Source organism: Taurulus bubalis (assembly GCF_910589615.1).
Source record: "Taurulus bubalis genome assembly, chromosome: 20".
Lineage (NCBI taxonomy): Eukaryota > Metazoa > Chordata > Actinopteri > Perciformes > Cottidae > Taurulus > Taurulus bubalis.
Genome location: NC_136608.1, coordinates 12,172,869 through 12,196,487, shown reverse-complemented (window position 1 = coordinate 12,196,487; position 23,619 = coordinate 12,172,869).

The window sequence follows — 23,619 nt, the reverse complement described above, 5'->3', positions numbered from 1 at the left end:
GGAGAGCGGAAGACAGAGAGATTGGATAAGGGTGTGAAAGCCAGGCAGCAGCGAGAGATAAAAAAAGAAGATTCTGAAGCGAAAAGAAGTGGCTGAAAATCAGGTTTGGGTGTTTGAAATGTGTTCCAGGCGGTGGAGAGAAAATGTGAAAGAAAGGGAGAAACAAAGAAGAAAAAAAAGAGGGCAAGATGGAGAGACAAACATGGGAAAACATAAACTTGGCTGACAGAGCTGATTGATGGAGGAGAGCTAGAGGGAGATGGGTAGCGGTTATTGAAGGAGAGTGCAGCCAATAACCTCCCGTGGGTCTGTTGTGTCAAGTCCATATCCACTGCCAGCAAGGCAGCAACTGTAATAGGAATTCCCCGTTGACCGGTCAATGGGAGGCAGGTGGGAGGCCCCGGCTCTATTCTCCTCTTCCTGGTAGAATGAGAGCGCCCGCTGACACCGGCTGCATTTATCAAATCGTCTCATCTCTCTCTTCCTGCCTGTCAAGCCTTTCCTTGTTTCCCTTTCCCTTGTTCCTCCAGACATCCTCATCCCCCTCCCTCCCCTCACTCTTTCCGTTCCACCACACAGATGCAGCCATGTTGAGAGCCTGTGATCAATACCTCATGTGTCTTTGCAGCCTTGATATTACTGTGAAATGGAGGAAGCAGCAAGACGTCGGAGAGCAAGGAGACAGACAGACGGTTGTTTTGATTCAGGTGAAGGGTTAAGAGTGCCGCGATCTGAATAATACTTCTCAGTTTGACCCATCTCTATTCCTCAAACCTTTTCGGCCGAACACCACCTGAGTGTATTACAAATCCCTCAAGTTGATTGTCAGTGAAATGTCAACCCATGCCCACTCACTTCCTCACTCTCAGATTTACACTTTGTTCTCCTCTGCCTGACAGAAAACCCAACTTCTTGTCATTCGTCTTTCATGTGTCGGATGCTCAAAAGTCCACCTAGACTTTCGTCGCTCTCGACGGAGAGATGCTTTGCCTCCCGTGTCATCTCTCCCGGTTGCCGTGGTAGCCCAGACGCAGCCTCGAGATCGTTGATTGACGCACTCGCGGTATCATGGCTGACATGACAAGACAAGTGACGGGTGACACTGACATCAAAGTCTCACGCCAGCGACGGTAGAGCATCATGGGTGACAGCACGCTCTCCCAAAACTTCCTTTACACGCTACGATGTGTATAAATGTACATTCTTTAAAGAGTATTCATCATGTACAGATCAGATGTGTCATATACATACTCCCAGCACACAAGTCCATTTCCCTGTTGAATAGGCTCTGATGCACAAGTTATCTCTCCCTCATACACTCTCTCTCTCACACACACACACACACACACACACACACACACACACACACACAAACACCATCCCATCTTCTAAATCCGTCTTTTCCACGGCTCATTTCCTCCCTCCTCTTCTCTAAAAATGACAGTGGCAGATATGTCCACTCACTCGGAAGGAAGAAGAGCAGATATATCTAGTTGAGTCACAAAATTGGGTTAAAATTATATTGCTCTGTCAAGGCAGCCTTGACTTCTTCTTACCAGACCTGACATTTGGAGTATCCGCAGGATACCAATTTTGCTCTCCTAGTCCCATTCAACACCGGTCTGAGTCACTTTGTTATGAATTTTGGATGCACTCGTGGCCTATAAGATATTGGTTTGCTGATCGGATGTTTTCTTTGAGGAGGAACTTGTTCAAACCTCTCCTCAGGTCATGGGTAGTGCGTTTGATCAACTGTGGATCGCTGCAGCGCTAAACAATATACTTTTGAGTTCAGTCAGTCTGTTAAGAGTGTTGGTTTATATGGCGTTTATATCTCTTTGCTGAGGTGACGCTGAACTCGCGGCGCGTTTATTCAATGTTGTTATGACAGTGGAAGAGTCAGCGGTGTGTGTGTGCTACGTTGGTATTGGTTGAGTGTCAGAAATTATGTGTGTGTGTGTTTTTAATAATGATGTCCTCACTTTCATCTCGCAGGCAGTCAAAGGGAACAGGGTATCTGGTCAGCACCGTTTTAAAATAAGCCAGTAAAAACTAATACAATTGCTACTACATGTAAGGCTGAGGGGACAACGAAAGTGGGAAAAAATGGAGAGTTGAGGTGGTGAGAAACTTGAACCCAGATCAGCTAAAGTCTTTATTGCTGTGACTTCATATGCTTGACCACACTCCCTATACACCTGCTGACATCGTCAGTGTCGGCCTGTTGTCTTGTTTGTTTTGAGCTGGTGAGAAACTTAACATTACACTCAGTAAATTAGATTGTTGCCGTGTTGTGCTATTTTTGGTGAAATGAATATCAAACAGAAACTTGTTATGTGACCCTGCAAACAACTACAACTATTCACAGACTTTCAACACTTTAAGTTTTTGTGAAATACGCTGCCTGCCAGCCGGCGTGGCCCGAGCACGTCGCCGACTTCCTTCCAGTTCAAACACTGTTGAATGATCTTTTCCCAAGCTAAGATTACCGCCAGTGACAGCCCTGAGCCTGGTTGTCAAGGAGCCAAAGAGAGAGAGGTTAATTGAGAAATAGCAGATCCCCTCATCAGGAAAGGATAATGCTGATTCTTGCTGTTTGAGTTCATGAGGAATAGTTGGCATTTAATAACTATATAGTCCTTTCTTTTAGCCCTTCTACCACTCTTAGCTCCGACTTACTGAGTATCGTATGATGATGCTGAACTCCACCTCATTTGAATAAGAATAACAATCATGTTTCTTGGTCAGCTGGGAGAGATTGAAAGAGACAGGGTAAAGGAAGCGGAGAGAAAATGTGTTGTTGTTGTTGTGTGTCAAATATCAACAGAATCACATTTTATTCCTTGAACTTTTTATTGATAAAGCCTGAAAGAGAAAATGGACACACGGCTGCACATGCACACTTAGAGAGAAGCTTCTTTTTTTGTTCACGGATAAAAAGGAAAACAAGCTGCTGAAGTGGTGAAAACCACCTTATATAAAATCCCCAGGCTTTGACCTGGTATTGAAAGGATGCAGGGACTTACAGCACCACAGCTGTAGGCTAAACCATACAAAGCTTCTCTTTTGATTTTCGATCTCCTCCACATAAACAGAAACTTAGACTTAAATAGGTGAAGGGTTTAAACCATTCTCCTCACCATTACCTTCAGATAAAATAGAGACAGACAGCGAGAGAAAGTCTATGCAGGTTTTTACAGACCTCCGGACCTCCTGCTGTGGAAACAACCATTCGCAATACAAGAGCAATTCAAATGTTCCCTTCACAAGGCCGTCTCTAAGGCACAGAGCAAAATACCGGTTGTGACTTCTGTGTAAAATTCCAAACCCTGTTTAGTGTTTTGTGGCTGAGCAAACCTCTCTAGTGCATTGCATTTTCAAATCCCTGAGGTCAAAGCATTGAACACATGATGCAACATTTAAACAGCTCTATTTGCCTTTGAACGTTACTCTATTTTTTTGCATCCCGCCGAGATGACAATGTTTCGCCTGTCCGACACAGTTGTGCCTTTGAACTCTCGCTGGTAGAAACTGCTGAGTTGTTGAGACCAGTAAACACTCTGTGTGTGCATGTGTGCGTGTGTGTGTGTCCGATGTGTAAGTGATGTGTGCGTGACAGCAGAGGAGGCTGTTGGACAGCAAGGATGTGGCATAATGACAGCTCCATTAGTAGTGGCCTCCCTGGGGCTCTCCAGGGGCCCTCTGATCAATCTGGACCCTGCTTTGCCCCTTGGCTTTACTCTGAACATGCACAAGTATACAGATCCAATATGTATGTAAAGACAAACTTTAAGGCACCTGTATGCAAATGCTAACATGTTATGAGTATGCACATATGTATTTCCATGGTAATTATCACATTATCATCACAGGCTTTCACAGATACAAACATCTCACGTAGAAACATTAATAAACAAATATCACAAACATATTTTACATCTGTCAGTATAAGACATTCAGTAATAAATTGTAGATGAATCATTTAGATTTTAGATTATTCATATGGTTGAACGGTCCTCACATGGGTTTCACTTTCAAGTGATCGATTGTAGAATTGTAGTAACCAACCCGGTGCAGTATTCCTATTTTCATATCTATCTGTCTTTTCTTTCTACGGATCTATGTTTCTGTTGTCCTGTCTGTCTTTGTTTGAATTACATTATAGAACAAGTTGTGTGTCCAAAAGTAGGCTAATAACTAGTGGGGAGGGTATTCAGATTATAGTAAAAGTAGCAAACCTACACCATAGAAATACTCATGTTGCATGTGAAAACCCTGCATTTAAAAGTACTCAAGTAAGTTAAGTCCCGCCTCTCAAACAGACTGGCCAATCATAGCTTTGAGTGTGAACATATCAGAATATTTTTTTAATTTGTTTATGTTTATTTTAAATGTATTTAGGCTACCAGGTAGAGGGCACAGTGCATCTGGCTATTCAGAGTAATGTGCAGATGTGTCAATTGATGGAAGAATTTCCGCCGACCAAGATTTTCTTTGGATGATTACGGCTCTAGTAGTTTAATCTGTTGCCTGCTTGACCAAAAGAGTGATTCTGGACAGCACCAACCGATGATCTACCAGCTTGTTTTCACCCTAGATTTGCCAAGCCACACTGTTGGATCATAGCAATGTCAAAAGGTACAGTGCAAAGGTCAGCTGGATCAATAACTAAGTGGTTTCCTGTCCCTGTTTGATTGTTTGTCTGTGCACAGCTGCTCTGTGTGTGGCAGATTGATCTCCAGAAAATGTGAAGTTGTCAACTACTGCGTCTATCAAATTGCCTGTCAGGGCCATTTGTCTTGTTTATATGTGTCAACAGGGGACACGTGTAGACAGGACAAACCCACAGTCTTTGAATTGCCTGAGTTCTGGGTTCTCTCGTGGTGGACCGTTGTTTGCTGATGTCTTTGAATTAATCATTCCATTGGGCACTGCATGTGAGTAATATCGCTGAATCAATATATAAAACAGAAATCCTGCGGTTTACGTGCAGGAAAGGTATAATGCTCTCAGCAGGTATATGCTGGAAATTTGGCTGCAGAACTGTTTGTGCACTTAATCTCTCGTGGACTTACTCTCTCATTACATTTGCTTTCTCCGTTCCCACATCTTTCCCAGGTTATGGGGCTAATTCCTCACGTCTTCTCTTATATCTCCAATCTCCTTCCTCGGGTGTTACATTATGGATGAAACCTACCTGACAAGGCACAGAGTTACATAAGCCTCCCTCTGTCCTCTCACCTGGATCCCAGCGGCTTCATTATTCTGTGTGAGGATCATTTGGCTGTGAGTAAGCCCTGCCCCGCCACATGGGAGCTGACATTAATATTTATTAGAGAGGCTTTTTGGGGAGAGAGGAGATATCATGAAAAAGATAGAATAAATGGATAGAAAAGCAGGTGTGTGTGTGTGTGTGTGTGTGTGTGTGTGTGTGTGTGTGTGTGTGTGTGTGTGTGTGTGTGTGTGTGTGTGTGTGTGTGTTGCATGTGCAGGCCACAGACAAAGGTTGTGAAAGCCAGACAGACCTGACATATAGAGGACGATGCAACCATCTGTTTCAGGCTATGGTGGCTTTTTTTTTTAAGCTAATAGTGTGTGTTTTATCCCCAAGCTTACAGCATGTTGGGTTATTTATTCATAATTTCATAGTGTGCCAAGAGCGTACCCTATTTTTTCTGCAGCAGGTGGCACTCTCTTGGCTTTTCTCCTTGAACTGAACATATGGAGTGATGCAATTTGGTGTCGCAAGATTAAAATATAAAGTCACATTAAATTAGAGTAAAGTAAATTAAATATGAAAATAGAGATTATTTTCCCTCTCATAGGACTGCCTTGCAGAATGTACATTATTATCCTATAAATCTTCTTCTTTTGACTTTAAATTGTGTAATCTCCTTTATATATTATTGTATATAGATGTATTACAGGGCATTAATTTGAAATTCAATGTCAAATTATGGCAAAAAAAAAAAGACTACAGGGTACTGTAGGGGATACACAGTGATCTTTAATGAAACAAGAAAGGTCTAAAACAAACAAAACTAACTGAGCAGGGGAGTCCAAAAAGTAATTAACTGAACATAATCCAAAAATAACCAGATCCATAGAGGAAGCAGGGAAACATAGCAGGGATCAGGGAAGAGTGGACAGCAGGGAACAGAGCAGAGTAAAGCAGACAAACCAACACAGAGACAGGGGAACACAGAGTTAAATACACTGGGGCGCTGCATGTGACACAGGAGGATTCAATCAGGGGCAGGAAGTGAATTGAACACAGGTCACAAGGAATTCAAAATAAAGCCAGAAGCAAACTAAATCAAAACCCAAGACCGTGGCAATTATATTCATGCAGATTTCTTCGTACAAGCATTAGATTGAAGCTGTGAGGGATTAGATCTTTTTTTTTCCATTTTGTCTGAGCAGTTTTACATTTCAGGTCTTGGATGACAAGTTGACAATCACTTCAGCATCACTCACCCCTGCTTTTCAATGATGTTAAATCACCGCACATCACATGTTTACCTGCAACAGCATTGAGTCTTGTTCCGACGTGTTTGCAGTGGCTCCAGACCGTGTAATCCCAGTATTCAGAGCAGACCTTCTTTAAGGCCTTTTTGGCTCCCTTTGCACGCAGAAGATACAATTACTGCAATCAGAGAGCATGAATACATTTGAGTGTGTCACATTAATATATATGCAGTCAAGGTGTAGAGCAAAGCTACTGTAATCTTAAAATAATAATCTTATTCATTAGTGGATGCACACTGGAAGTGGTGAGACATTGATAATAAACAGATTCCAATGGTTCCTTTCACAAACTATTAAAAAAAAAAAGTAACTCAGCTCCTTGATTCTACTGATGTTGAGCAGCAGGTTTTTTTCGCCGAGCAAGACTGCTGATTTCCGCTCTGTGAAGTCTCATCATTGTTCGTTTTCTGGCCGATGATGGGACCGTCATCTGCAAACTTCCCAACAAAGTTCTCTTCATGTGGTGGGTTTCAGTCGTGAACAGGAGGGGGCTGAGCACACAGCCCTGCGAGGCTCCGGTGTTCAACACTGTAGAGGAGGAGGTGTGGCTGCCAATCCGATCCACCTGGGCTCCGTTTGTGAAGACGTCTAACGACCAGTTGCAGATTATGGTATTCAAACCCAGAGTGCTACATTTATCAGTTTCATGAGGGAGATTGTTGATTGTTGAGCTGAAAGTCAACCAACAACAGTCTGATGGCTGAGGCTCAGAAGAGACGACCTCCCCAACCAGCAGACAACGTTTTCGACCACCCGGCAAATATGGTGGTAAGAAGTTTTAGTTTACTAACTAAAAACACCACTATTCCCCACTTGGATTTCAAAGCCTCTGCACCTACTATAAATGCAGGTGATGACTCATTGGAAAGCCAAAGGGGAGCACAGCAGGGCCGCTTTTAAATTAGGTCTCTGGACCAAACCCTGGCAGCAGTATTGAAAATAATGTAGAGTTTACCCAATATGTATACGGCACATCGAACCCTGCAATATTTATAACAAAACAATATGAAATGCTCAAGACATAAAATATGTGACGTGGACGTTATGTGTTGAACACCACTGTGGAATAATTATGTAGAAAATACATCCGCAATGAATGTAAAAATTGTAAATTTTGCAAGCAACCTGTGTTGGTAAACATTGGTCATTGGGATGTATCTCGTCATACAGAATAGTGTTCATCACTCACAGATGCTGAGGCATATGGGCAACCCAAGCAACAGCATTTTTTCTCAAGAGTGATGTGTTTTTTCTCTCGCAGCTGCTTGGCGTAGCACTCTCCCAAAAAACTGCACTTGGAGATGACAACAAATGAACACTGAATCGGCTCTTACGGGGCGACCCTTGTCACACAGCCTTCAAAGAGAATGCTGAAAAGCACTTTTTACCACTTTGCCTGTAATTCCAGGTGCGTTTAAGATCAGCTTTTAAACTCTGACAGTCAAAAACAGTTGATTCCATTTTAAAAGTTAGTGTTGGTCTGGTCAGTTTGCTCATGTTGGCAAACTTCAGATATTGAGTCGTTTTTTTGTCTACTTGTTTTTCTTATGTTACCTCCATACTATGTTTCATAATGTCACAGGATAAAATGTCAATGTTTTCTCCAAAATATGTATCTGCAACACGCTAAAATATAGGTTAACAGAAGCACAAGCAATATTAGCTAATACTCATATTAGACCAAATAAGACCGTAGCAGCACAACACCTGGTGTGTTGACTTCAGCAATTTATTGCTTTTGAATTCAGCTTTTAATTTGTAAGAGAAATAACGTTATTATTGTTTCAGTCTAATCCCATGCATGCAATGTTCTCAACATTTAGAGTACCATATGAAAGTTGGTGAATAATTCATATGCTCAGCACTTTAATAGTTATATAATAGTGAGCTGCAACACCTTGGGATTTAACCTATATATATATGCAATATGATGCAGAGAAAATATTATAGATTCGTCACCAACCTGACCAACCTTTAGCTATAGCTAAACTAAAGACTTGTGTACAACTTGCAGTTCAATTATGGAATGACACTGTCACAGATTAAAAAAAAATAGGATTGCCGAGAAGTGTTTACATTTTCGAAGGGATTTCCTGCATTTCTCCATGTGCCACATGTTGATATAATGTATGCTGAATATTGAATAAAATCCCTAGAGCAAGTGGGGAGTAGATTCAATATGCACTCACACACCTTTGCCAGGTTGAAATGAATATAAATGCGATGTGGTGTGTTGGTTCAAAGGTCCTCTGCTGATATCGCGTTGCTTGTGTCAGTGCACCTTCCAAAGCCTTTACTGTGTCAAGCCGGTCTCCGGAAAACTTCATCTCCTCCGGCCACATGCCTGGAGGCCTGTAACACTGAGAGCCTCATTAAAAAGATATAGTGGGTTCATGCCACAGGGTTTAAGGGAGGCACTCTCTCCGCTTTAGGACTATAAACCTTCCTCTCTTCCTGGTGACTGCTCTGCTGATGCTTGAAGGTAGCCCGGGGACAGCTGTGCCAGGCTTTGACCATGGCTACCTTCTGAAACAGTGGCAAACACCAGCGAGCGTGTGTGTGTGGAAGTAAGAAAGAAAAAAGAAAAACTTAAAAGGAAAAGTTATTCCTCCAAAGGGACTCGAAACAATCCATTGAAATGAAATGAAACCACACGCACACAGAAACATGGCGAAACACAGCAAAACAAGCGCACCCATGGCGTTGGTGTGTGCACTGCACTCACACACAAACACACAGCCATAATTCACGCATGCTGATGATCTAACAAAGTGTTATTTCTTATGCTTTCTATTCCAGCTGCTCATCTTAACACCTGTTGGTTTAACATAAAAGTACTTCCCTCTGTAAATGCTGACTTATCCATGCTTTCAGTCTATTCTCTTCCTGTCAGAAGCAAATGTTTAGCGATTTCTACCTAGGATGAATTAACTGGTAATTATTCTCATTTTCTTGCAGCAGCCAGTGGTATAAATGCAGAGACATTGACCACTACTGAGGCTGTAAAGTAGTTTACAATATTACCTGGAGGAAAGATCAATAGCTAAGCTGTAAACATAAGTATTTGAATGGACAATGTGTAAATCAGTTTGCCTTCTATGCTTTTTTTTTCTTCGAAGGTTGTTTTCATTTCAAACAACTGACCATGAAACAGTTATGAAAGCATTATTTATTTGACTGTGCCAAAGCCCCAAAAAAGGAACTTATTGTTGTTCATCAGCATGTAGATGAGAGGTAAATGTATTCAGCTCCTACTGAGGAGAAGCCTGATCTGTATTCATATCTGTATTTGCATATTTCCCAATGATATCTCTCTCTCTCTCTCTCTCTCTCTCTCTCTCTCTCTCTCTCTCTCTCTCTCTCTCTCTCTCTCTCTCTCTCTGTGTGTTTATTTTATCACAGAGGACTGACAGTGAATTTACTTTTTCTCATTTAAAAAAGTAAAGTTGGATATCAATGGAGCACGAGGGTTCTTTGATAGTATACATGTGAAATAAAGGAATAATATTTCCTTCCAAGCAGAGAATATGAAGAAAGGAGAAGAAACAGCTTCAATATGCATGTGATATCTATAGAGAATGTAACATGAACGCCAACTCAGGCATATTGCTTTACATTCTGGGTTCTGATGAATCATCAATTATGTATTTCCTTTATGTCTTCACTTTAGATATTGGACTGCTGAAAGCCATTTCTTCTCTGTGGACCTGTTGAGATTACCTGTTTACTCGCCACACTCGTTCCACGCCAGCCTTCCTCTCTTGCTCCAGCCGTGTTATACATTCATTTAGGGGCCCTTATCTCCATTATTTTACTTTTAATCCATTAAGGTGACAAAAACTCCCACAGCTCCTTCTCGCTTTTTTTTTTTTTTTTTTGCATATCTGAGGCTCTGGCTTCACATCAAAGATTGCCACTGTGCCCGACTCTGGGAGCTCCGCCGTTAAAGTGAATGTGTCTGATTCCAATACATTATTCAAGACTCACTCCTATACATATTCCACAATCTGGAGTCAATTGAGCTGCAAGCCTGTAAAATTGTAGAGATGTTCCCAGTCAACCAAATGAAAGAAATAACAGGCAATCTTTGACAAGCTGCTGAGAATAGTCAAACACTGAAAGAATTCGATGAGAACACGTTCGTCAAAAGCTATTCAGAAGAAGTTAGAATGTTCTTTGTGCAGCTTTTCTTAAGCCACTGACCATGAAATATTTTCCCTTTCCAAAACTGTTGGAAAGCCTTCACTTATGAAGTTGGTAACCACATTCATAATTTGTCCTTGAAGGCATTTTTCTCCTGTATGCGTCTAGAGGGACATTTACTCCTGTGCACAATGCAAGGTACAACATGTGTTGGATGAATAGGCACGACACATTCCAGAGGTAAATGAATTGTCAGTTATGATCCTCTTTTTCATGACCGATGCGACAGTCATGCACTTTAAATGAAAAGCCCCAACATTAAAAAAGATCCAGTGAATGCAGTTTGTTCCCATTTTGCACCCTCTGCCTCACACTCCATTGTGTCGTTGCATGTGCGCGCTCCACTTCCCAGCATAAATCGATATACTTTGAGCCAAATGTCAACATTGGTTAGAGGGAAAGCAGCGGACAGAGGAGACAAAAATACAGAGAAGGTGCATTGATTCATTATATAAGGTGGTTTGTGACATTATACAGCGTATCTCTGGTCAAAAGTGTAAGTTTCTAAAAGGGCATTCTCATTCATTTACCAACACGACGGGAAAACTTTTGGGCTACTTTGGTCTGGGTATTTAATAAATCATATATCGCGTCCAGCCATTTATTTCCAAGTGGCCCTCTTTTCTCATGCTGTATTTTTTCACAGATATTGGGCTCTGGCTTATTGATTGCTGCGTATTTAGCCGACTTCATTAGAGCAGAGCTTACGACTGGCGCCATGTTTTGTTTGATCAGTCATTAGCAACTAATCATTAATGTGTCTGAACATTTTTTCCTTTTATCTTTTGGAAAGCCTTATCTGGGGAGGCATTCAATCAGTTGAGCCTGGCAAGGTTGAAGGATATATTTGTGCCTTTTGTGATCAAAATGTATTATCTTCCAAGCGTGTGCATCTACCGAGTGTGTTCTCGCTGTTGTTCTTTGATCTTGAGGAGGTTGAGATAGAGCAAAGTCAATGAAAAGGCGTTGTGACTGAAAGATTATTTATTTAGGAGAGGAAAAGAAAGAGGTTCTTTCTGTCTCTTATCAGCAGTGGATGAAACCTTTTTTAATTCGCCATCACATTTTCCAAATGGTACTTCTAAGCCAGACAATTGATTTGTATCAAAAACCCTTTTCTTCCTCGTTGTACACATGGGTATCGCAGATCAGTTAAGCTTAGCTTCTGCTTCATACGTGTTGAATGCTCTTCTGAATTTATCCATTTGCATGTGTATGAGGTGAGGCAGACCGAGGGAAAGACGTGGGGATAACTAATTGGATCTCAGTTGTAGTTGACATTGACGCGCAGTAACGTCTAGCATTAGTAATGTGATGTTTTACATCTGTTGTAGGATCATACAAGCATTATTGCATGTTGACTACATCTCCCCCACCTTAATTGGCTTATGTCTCAAAATGACAGCATCTGGAGCACTGGTTGTATCAAAGGCATTCACAAATTGCTTCTTTTAATGATTTTTCTCTCAGGCTATTTCTGTCTTCTGTTCTTTCCACTGTTTCATTCTTCTCTCAAAACATGTTCTTTCCTCCGCAATCCTTCTTCCTGTCTTGCAGCTCTTTCCCCAACACCTCATTGTATCAATCTTCTTCCTCCTGTCTTCTGATAGTTTCCAGATATTTACATCCTTTTTGCATGCCCATTTACTCTCCTTTGTTCTCCATCACATCTTTCTCCATTTTTAGAAAAGCACGGGCAGTCTAAGGGAGCAAAAGCTGCATCTGGAGACTCTGTGATTGATAAATCCTTCCTTGCCGGTGACAGGGGGCTCCTCAGCTCCAATCACTGTACAAATTGGCTAAACTCCTGCTCGTGTTTCTGTACAGCCACAGTTAATAGGCCGCTCTCTGGTTTTAATAAAAAACAGAACGATTCTGAATTAATGAAAATCTGAGCCAGTAATATCCACGTTTTATTTTTCATCCAGTTAGATTCAGAATTCTGAAAAATTGCCATCTCTAACTGCATGGTTGACTTAGGGTTGAATGCTGATAAGGGTGCAATCATGGTGCGATTTGTTTGATGGCGCATCGTTAATAAGGCCGCAGCGACACAAAGAACTCACGCTTTCCATCGTGCGCGAGCCTGTACCGGAACAATTGCCACGCATCCATAAACTGGCATGTTAACAGAAAGCCCTCTGCTCTGCCACACATTGATAGGCTTTATGGGAAATTTAATAAGCCACGATCCGAGTGTTGGCCACATGCCTTATCGCAAGCAATAGAGAAATATCTATTTGGCCTCTGACATCTTCAGAATTATGAGCTCGTCCCTATTTTTCACCCTCCATCCTGCCCTGCCACCCGCCCATCTCCCATCCTGACTTACTGCATCTGTGTCACCCTTTCCCCCCCTTCTCATATCCCATCTCATGCTGCAAGGGCCTAAACAAGCATTAGCCATTCAGCCAGTTAAGCCGAGGGCCTCAAAGTGGTGGTGTGCCTCTGATCTGGATCCTCTGTTAATAATATCTTTGAAAAAAGTCTGTAGCAACAGGACCTGGCACGGCTCTCTTCACTGGAGGGGGCGGGGTCTGGGCGGGGTGAAATGGGTACAAGCATGGGCAGGGAAGCAGCATTTACATACTTCTTTGCCAAGAGCTGATATTTAATTACCAGCCTGCCAAGACGGTGGGATCAGTTTGCATGTTGTTCCCTTTCTGATCCCTGCCATCTCATGAGACGGCTGCCTCGCAGGAAGGGCCGAGGACATCACAGAACGCCACAGCCGGCGCAAGTTACTGGTGTGCACATGTGTGCGTGTGTGTGTGTGTGTGTGTGTGTGTGTACCAGACACAGTGATTTGGTAGCAGTTATATAATCATGAATCACACTAGACCCAAGCTTTCAGTTCTATTCCATTATTGGGAGCGTGGTCTTTATTCTTATGTGTCACTCAGTCCTGAAAAAAAAGTAATAAAAATAGTCTCTGGTATTTTGAATACAATTTCACAAGCTCTATGTCATTGTCAGTTCATCAAATCAGGTCTCATTGTTTATATATGACAGCGGCAGCTTTGAGTCGTTGCCTTTAGGGCGGAGTCTCTTTGGATGAAAATATACACACTCATACACACACACACACACACACACACACACACACACACACGCACGCTCGCGCTCGCTCTACCCTCTGTCTCGCTCAGCTCCTTTGCTTGTGCAATGACGCACAGAGCAAAGTGCCAAGAATAGAACAGTTCAGTTGCATTCTCCCACAGTCCTTCCAGGATTAATGGGCTCAATTGGGCAAAAACAATCATGTAATGCATGCAGGTTAGTTAGCTAGCTTTTTTTCTATAAGGGAGGGACTGGTATTGGGCACAGGCTCACACAGAACCACGAACTCGCTGAAAAACATGAACATGATGAAACAGCATGAGGCATGAAGTCTGTTAGTGCTAATTGCTCATTCTACCAGAGGAAGGAATCAAACTAAAACTTAACAAGAAAGCGTAACTGTTTCCTGGATGAACCCTTTTCCTTTATTAGATACTTGTACAGAGCAAGTCTCTCTAAAGTGTTACCTACATTTTTTTTTTCTTTCTATTAATGGCATTAAAACCGTCGCCTGATTTCACACTTCTGAGTTGACGCCCAGCTGCTGGACATTTTGCAACATTGGAACAATTACTTCAAAGTGAATTCAAATAGCTCCAGTGTTGTGGTCATTTACTTTAGTTTTTGGAGCAGCAGTTATTCATAGTTGTGTTGGTGAGATCAAGAATGGAGACCTCATCTATGTACATAACTAGCAAGCAATGTTGCTACACACATGAGCAATAGCGGTGGAAAAGTTGCCACAAAATGGCAAAAAGCTTGGGTAAGCAGACCTATGCAGACATACAGGTGGTTGTTATTCACCTTACATAAGTAAGAACTTTTAAATTGATATATTTCTTTGATGTAATAAAAAACGCACTGCTGCTTCCGTCTTAAATGAAAATGACGCTGGCAGAATGTGTCACTTACCGGGGATTGAACAAGATGAATAATATAAATGAACTTTATATGCCCTCAGTTCTGCCTTTGGCTGAATACAGGATTTGCTGAACATCCTCAGAAGAAATCTTTGATATTAATTGTTTCTCTTGCATGAAGCCAGAGACGAGCCTCAAATAATGTGCGATTCATTTTTAGGCAGGAGCTAATATATTTTGGAAGCCAGAGGATCAAGGCTCGTCATCCTCTGGTGACAACTCTCAAACATGAGAAGGAATAAAGGGTTAAAAGGGTCCAGGGTGGTGAGAGGAAGGCAAGCGGACATTGACATCTTGTGTTTCATTATACAAAGGCAAGCGTTTTTTCCAACAAGTGAAATTAGTGACTCTTCAAAGTCGAAATTGAAGTCATTTTAGTTTAGCAATTAAATTAAGATGTAAGCAGAACTTGATGTAATTTGACAGATTCAGTCCAGAACCTAAAGCGTGACATTAAGGACTCAGAGGTTTATGCTGTACTCGATGGAAAATGTGAGGTAGCTTCATTCACTTTCCATAACATCCTTTATTAACTCTTTTTTTTGTAAGTGAAATGTAGTGCCATTTAGTGGAACAATATATGTAACGTGCAGTGTCCTTTACTTTGTTTCCCCCACTTGACCAGCTACTTCCATTATTTCTCTTTTATAAGTAACCAAAACTAAGTCTGTTCACCTGACCAGAAGCTCTTTTCACATCACAGAGAAGTTAAACGTTTGTCATGCTTCTAAAATGCACAGGTTTTGGAAGGGGGTCTGGTACTGCACCATCTCTTTGAAAGACTCTCCTGAAGTTTTTTTTTTTGCCCTCGATCAAAGTACATGAAAGCACACGCGTTGAAGAAATAATTGAAGTCTTGTTTTGTTTGGTACTCCTATCCTTGGAACTTGTGAAGAGCTCCCAATGCTTTCCTTAAAACAGGCAATTTAACACCCACAATCACAAAGGATATATTTTCTGCTTCCACACTGCTTTCAGTGATTTGGGGCTTTCAAGCACACGGCATATTATGAAGCAATATCACAGCATTTGTTTTACATTTGGAATATTAAGGAAAACACCAGCAATGACATCACTGATTAAGGTGTGGCCTTCATCAAAACAAGCTTGCAAGTTTCAACCCTCAGAGAGTAGTGCATCAGCAGTTTTCCTGATCAAATTCATTTTCATTTTACACATGGTTAGCTTCATACTCAATATTGCTTTGCTGATCATATTCCCTTTGGTTTGAAATAATGCATACTTGTTATGTTGTCTCCCTCCAATACCATGGTGGTATAAACGGTTGAAAACTCCAGTCTTAAGCTCTTGGTATTGATTTCAGCCGCCCATACCCCACATAGGTTAAATGCAACTGCTCATTGATTTTGTGTATGTTTGTTGCACCACATTCATCTTTTTAAAATTGGAATGTGTGTGTGTTCCTCCCTATGCATGTATCATGATGTTTGTCCATCGCCACATCTCCTATGTATGTGCCATTTGCTTGTCTTGGGCTGTTTCTGTTAAATCTCCTGCACAAACGTGAGTAGGCAGATCTGACGGGGCCGAACAGAGCTGGCAGCCAGCCCGTGTATCTTAGTTAAAGGGCAGTGTGTGCATAATGCTGGCGCGGCGGAGTATCAGGGTCTATAATCTCTTCTGGAGCAGTGTCATCATGGCGGGGTCAGATTCTCCTCTCCCTGGCACGGTGGGAGAAGGAGAGCGGAGTGGAGTTGACAGCCTGGACACCGTAGGCCATGCTCAGTGGAGCTGGAGGCCAGCTAGGCACAAGGACAAATGACATATTGCAGCACACATTAGCATTTTTAGTCTGGCATAGCATTTAGTGTTAGCGTTGGGAAATAATGCAAATGTGCAATATGCATGTGATTGGTGGGGTAGAATTAGCATATTAACTTTGTATACATAAGGGTATATCTAACTCAGTGACAGGTACTTTTCAAAGTATGGGAACAATCTGTGCATTTCTGCTCTCTGCAAAGTCTTAGTGGGGCTATTGTGAATGCTAAACCGTTGCACTGCTGAGGGTTGCATAGAATAGGCTACTGTTACACAGCTTACTGTAGCACTTAGCTCAGCGCTACCAAGAAAGCGCTCTAGAAATAGAAATGCAACAACTGCAGATGTTCTAACAATGTCGAGGTGCCGGCCCGCAGTTGCCATATTTGTATTTTCTCTTCTTCGGATGATTACCCCAATAAGCTGATGGTGCAGGAGGAAATGTACACAGAGTCAGCCTTCAACAGATGCTGCATGTACTCTGGAAAACTCCCCTTTTTGCAAGTCAACAATTTGAACCATCGCTGGTTGTTTTTATTCTTTCTCTTACTCGTCTCTCTCCTCCTTGAGAGAGCTTGCTCCTTAAAATATTCATCTCCTTTTTTCCTCTCTTACTTCTCAACTAACTTTTTGTCAGGAGAACAATTTTAGAGCCTTTTTTCCCCACTGTCTTTATAGCTCTCTCTCTCCTCTGCATGGACTGTTTTGTTTGCCCCTCCAGACTTTCTGTTGTTGTTATCTGGGTCAGTTTGCGAGTTGAGTTTCTCCTCAGCTTTTTCTTTATTTAAGAAATATTTCCCCCCCAAAAAACAAAAGGGGGTTACATCTATTCTTGGCGCTACACCAGTAACAGGGGTTGTCCTCCTTTCATTGTGCTAGGTGACATGAATATTGCAAACAAGAGGATTTACTGTGTAGGAAATGAATTTGTGCTATTTTTCCACATGAAAAGGGCCTGTCAGTCTCTGTCACACATGTGCGACTGATTTTCTTGCGCTCCTTTTCTCACTCCCGCTCTCTCTTTCTCCTTTTCTTCAACCTCAGCATTACCAAATGAAATATGAATGTTTTATTATATTATTTCCATGTTCCCATCGTTGCCAGGAGGTATACAGAGGAGGCATTTCGACAGTGCCTTTGTGACATTCCCCAAGGGTTTGACAGAGGGTTGAAGCACAGCCGAGAAGATTAACGCTTGCATGTTTTGTATTATTCATCTAAACCCTGGAAGGTGAACGTGGAAGGTCATCATTGTATACTGTATAATATAAAGTGCGTCTGCCATTGTCGAGGATTAAGGCCTGTCCAATGGAATAATAATGGCTGCCATAGCGTAACATAATAGGAACGCTTTGTGATGTCCTAAACGCAGATACCATAGCGATAAATTCTGTCGCATTATAAAATGCAAGTAAGCATTTATGCTACTTTTCATATATTGAAAGTAATGCATGCTTCACTAGCTTTACGTTATGCCATGGCATTTCAATCAAGGGAATCAGATTCCAATTTAAAAACAGTTTTATCATCATGCCACTTAAAACCTATGCAGAGCTCTAGGATTACTTTAATGAAAGGTCAAACAATTTCAGATTATTTCCACTCTATTTCAGTGTTTCACCTGTTCTGCAGTTGATCAAATTCAACTGCGCAGCACCTCAACCCGGGGTGACGTTGTCCGATTGATTGTGCTTATCTGCAACGCTTTTTTCTTCTTCTTCTTCACTCCAACTCCTCCTTTTTTACCTGATGGCTTCTCCTCACTTAGGTATGTTCTGTGTGCCGTCGATATTTTAGTCAGAGATTAATTTCACTGCCGAATCTAGGCATTGGAAAGCTCTCAGCAATCAGATAACATTTATAAAGCCATGCTTGACCCTGAACGAGGAGGATGAAGGGAGGGAGACAGGGAGGGCAGGAGAGGAACAGGGGGGGGGGGGACATTATTGAGTCTCCCAGCTCATCACATTCACCTCAGACTTTTTCAAGCTAATGTGATCCTCATCCTCTGGTTTGACAGAATGACCCGCACGTCCATGTTCACTCATTACAGACACATTTCCAACCTCGCCCTAAAGTTCTTGTTGAGCTGATTCTGTCCACCATCCCCCAGTACTTCCTATTTCACCTCTGTTTCATACCTATAAGCATAATGTTGACTTCTCTCGTTTTCAGGCAGCATACGGACAACATCACGTTAATCCTTTGCTAAGACTGCACGGTCAATCATATTAAATCCTAATACTTTCAAGGTGACCCTGGGCAAGGATTCACTGGGCATATGGTCCCATTTTAAGCCTTGAAAAAGCAACATGCCTCAGAAGAGGGAGGAGGGACGTTAAATTCACATTAACACAATTTATATGAACTTAGAGCTGTAGATCATGGTGAATTACTTTTCTTTCTTCCTCAGACGGAAAACCGTGGCTCTAGTCCAGGGCTCTACTCCGTGTGATTTTGCCCTTTCTACACCTTTTGTTAATTGTTTTTCACAAATTAAGTAGCGGATGGATTAACCCAAAGATCACACAATGTGTCAGTTGACAAAAAAAGCGTAAGCCAATAAACGAACACACCCTTAGAGCCACCACCAGCCTCAATTAGTTTGCTTTGAAATTTAGATGTTCCTCAATTAGGGCTTTATTTGTCAACCTGGAGTGGAATAAATTGGATTTCAAAGAGCCCCATTATGACAAGAGAGTGCATATCCAAATGGGATATACACCCCCATTACAGCTCATTAATTACAGCTACAAAGTGTTGCTGTGCACTTAACCCAACAAAAAAGCTATATGGTACTACTGAGGAATAATGATTGCACAGGCACCTATACATCATCTAGTTTAGTTATTGACAATTTTGTTCAAGGAGAGTAGTCCGTATTTGTGGCATATGAGGCCCAGTGTGGAGTCTTTATCCCATCACAGTGTGGATGATTGAGGTGTTTCTTTCTGTAAGCCCAAGGTGCATTCATTGGGTGTGACTAAGATGATAGGGTGTTGCAGAACGCCCTGTACCATTGCTGTATTTATTGATTTCCGAACATGATTTATGCTCATTCGGTCTGATGTAATCGTTAAGAGACACTTGAACATGCACAGCCTTTAAGGTTAATAAATGAGTTATTTTGTCAGGAGCCAGCAAGCTGCAAAACAAACTTGGTGGTATTCTCCTTTCACAATAGTTGCTGGACAATGCAATAATTGTAGTTCACATGGGCTTTGCCCTCAAACAGGCTTTAGCCACTCAATGTCCTCTGTGCACTTAACATTTGCATATTATGGACATGCTCAGCCAATGAGGAGGAGCATATTAAACATTATAGGTGCTGCACCTATAAAAAAGCACTCCACAGATCCAGATACAAATAAAGACATACTAGAAATAAACATAACTTCCTACTAAAGAGTAGTACCTCTGTTTTTACTGTGCGTCAGGCAGCACGGCAGGCGCAATGCGACATCTCCAACAACATGAACATATATGGACAGTGGTAAATCAATAGTCAGTGGGACTGAATGCTGTCCCACTTACAAATCAATCGATGGCCTGCAAAAGGCTATCACAGAGTTCCACTGTATAACAATTCCCAGATAACTGTCAGTTGACTGACTGATCAATCAGACTCTTGAAATGATAGCAATGGCCATTGAGATGATGGCATTTGTTTTCCCAACAAACCACATTAGAGATATTGAGTGGAGAAGCTCCAAAATGCATTATTCCAAACTATCAATGCACAGCCCACTAGGCCAATGGTTACAATTCCACACCATCTACCATCATACAGGTCTGTGGCTGGTATATTGATCTGTTTTCATGTGCTGCCGGTTGTTAAATGTGAATACCTGCTGATGACAGCTGGAATCACTCGCATCCTCCACGGTATTGAATAGCATTTTCACTGTGCTATGATAACGGAGTGAACTTGGCATAATTGGCAAAATAATGGATTCAGCCTATAGTCAGATTGTACTGCAGAAACTCTCATTATATTCACTCTGAATAATATTTCTGTTTATCTGATTTTCGCGACCCACTTTTTCTTGAATGTCATTCAAACTTTACCAAACGTATTTACCTGATGAAATCAGCACTCACTTAGCAGCAAGCTTTTGACCAACTATTTCTGAACAAATCAATAAAGATAAGACAGAGGCGATAAGTAAAATGACCCATTTAAAAGAAAACGTTCTCACAAACTTGGTTCTTCATATTTAAACTCTATACTAAACTATAAGACTTACGTCACTGAACTTTTGCCAGTTCTCGTCGAAAAACGTTAGAATATAACATATTACAATACAACACTATAATTGAAGGCCCACTTTTTGATTCATAAGGAATTATTTAGGAAATTAATGGTTAATTGACATCAATCAGAAGCTACAATGATCAGTCTGATAATTAAAAAATTAAATGACACTTCTGCCTCTTGAACTAATGCAGAATGGATACAGCATGTATGTTTAAAAGTGGACAATTAAAATGGCTAATTGTGCACCTAGTCCTCTAATTGTTTGAAAATGATCCCAAGAATTACTGCAAAATGAATCAGGAATGATTGCATAGGTGCATTAAAGTTCAATCTAGGGGATTGTCATGAGCCCTTTTAATCATGTGCACACACTGAATAATCTACACCACCAAGTAGATGACTGATTGGCCTTCCAATCCCCCCATCAGGCTTTAACAACAGCACATAATTCAAAGATCTCATACACACTGCCTAAACAGCGGATATGAATGTTCTTGATGCATTAGAGTACCATTAACGATTACTGACCCACAGTGATTCAAATTGCTAAAAGAGTGATGACTCATCTCTGTGTGGTGTGATTGATGAAATGGATGCATTTACATTGTTTGACACTTAGTGTACACATACTGTGCTATTTTAATGCTATGTCATTTATAGTGAAATACATGTTTTATGTAGCTGGTGCTGCTGTGTGTGCATATTAGTGTGTGTCAGTCCAGTGTGTGTGCACTCTGATGACGCCGTGCTGACCTACACCGCTATCTCCCTGTTCCCCCTCAGGTAAACGTGGTTAGCTTTGCACTGTGGCCTATGTTTGCAATCTTCGGGCTGTTAGCACTGTTCGCTTTGTAAGCACTGTTGCCTATGTTTGGACTCTATGGGCTGTTAGCACTGTTAGCTTTGTCAGCACTGTTGCCTATGTTTGGACTCTATGGGCTGTTAGCACTGTTAGCTTGGTCAGCACTGTTGCCTACGTTTGCACTCTTCGGACTGTTAGCACTGTTAGCTTTGTCAGCACTGTTGCCTACGTTTGCACTCTTCGGACTGTTAGCACTGTTAGCTTTGTCAGCACTGTTGCCTACGTTTGCACTCTATGGGCTGTTAGCACTGTTAGCTTGGTCAGCACTGTTGCCTACGTTTGCACTCTTCGGACTGTTAGCACTGTTAGCTTTGTCAGCACTGTTGCATTGTTTCAACACGGCTGTCGACATGGCCATTGCCATGTCGAGAGCCGTGTGAAGGCAATCCCTCAATCATAGATGTTCTCTAAATTTGGAATTTAGCACCTGATTCTGATTCTGATTTAAGGAGGGAATTCTTTTTCATGATGCCTTGAGGATTTATCCATATCTTAGAAGAAGCTCTATGGAATGAAACTGACGCAATTAGCTGTTTATTACTGATATTTCCATGTGTCTTTTACTCGGTGATGTTATTTATGCTCCTAGATTTGAGTCATAATTGTGTCTTGAATGAATCACACAACAGCAAACTATAGCAATAGAGAACAGAACGCTTTAGTATTGCACAGTTGGAAGGGAAACTACTACCACTGTGATGGTACCGCCGCTGCTCCCTTCTCCCTCTCAAACACCTAAGATTGATGTGTTCATTTAACATTAGCCTCCAGCACCACAAAGAGGATAAGCACCTGGGCTCTAAAAATACCTCCTTTTCAGATCATGCGAGGAAGAGAAAATCAGATGAGTGAAATTACACTTCAAATGGAACCACATTCATATTGTGTTGGGCTCCTTGCCAGCATTCCACTGTGTTCACAGTAACGCCTGGCTTGCCACTGAAATATTGATATTCATATGGAAATGCTACCCTTTATTAACATAATAACATAAACAAATTGGGGATTTGATTTGGGTCCAAGGATTGAGGCGGTAGGGCCCTTTTGGCAAGCTTACTAGTCAACAGCTGTGCATCTCATCCCAGCATGATGTATGCTTATACAGCTGCAGTCAAGGAGCTTTTGGAGCCGAATTATTTGTTTATAAGACTCTGTGTGTGTGTGTGTGTGTGTGTGTGTGTGTGTGTGTGTGTGTGTGTGTGTGTGTGTGTGTGTGTGTGTGACAGTTGTTTCATGAGGGGGTGAGTGGAGTGTGATTATATATCTATAAGCTTGTTGTCATAGTAACAGTGCCAGACAGGGCTTACTCCATTTTTTTTTTTTAACATCCCCGGGAATCAAAAGCCAACAATTAACTGAGCTACTTAGCTTTTTAAGGCTGTTCAAAATTGCATGTTAATGAAAATAGTATCACAGGGGGTAAAGAAAATGATGACTGCTCAAAACTGACCTTTTTTCTTTAAATTATTTACACGTATGCAGATAATCCTTCTCTAACATCTTTTCATTTGCAATAAACGTGTGTTTGTGTCACCAAATGCATGGTGCGGTGATTGTGGCACATACACAATCCAACATGTGCACAAGTTGCTACTATTTTGCTCAATAACCCTCAATTCCACTCACTCCACTGGAGATGAGGTAGTCGGTAAAGGTCACACACTTAAAATAGATCCTACCTATTACGGGCAAATGGCAAAGACAGAATAAAATGGTATGGGATGGAGTCTACCGTCGCTCCTTCAAGCAGCATGTTTTTTATCTTTTTATGGAGATATTATGTAGCAGCCACGTCCCTTCTCCTCACTTTGTGCTTCTCTCCATGTAAGTGTGATGGAAAGAATGGGGATGTGGTCAGTCAGTCATGTCTAAGAAGACCTTGGAGGACCAGGGAGCTTTTGACAGCATGAAGCTGATAGATTGGTTTGCCCAGCAGACAAGTTCAGGCAAAAAAAGAAGTAAGACACCATGACCACACCTGAGTCTTTAAACCTCACTGGAATATC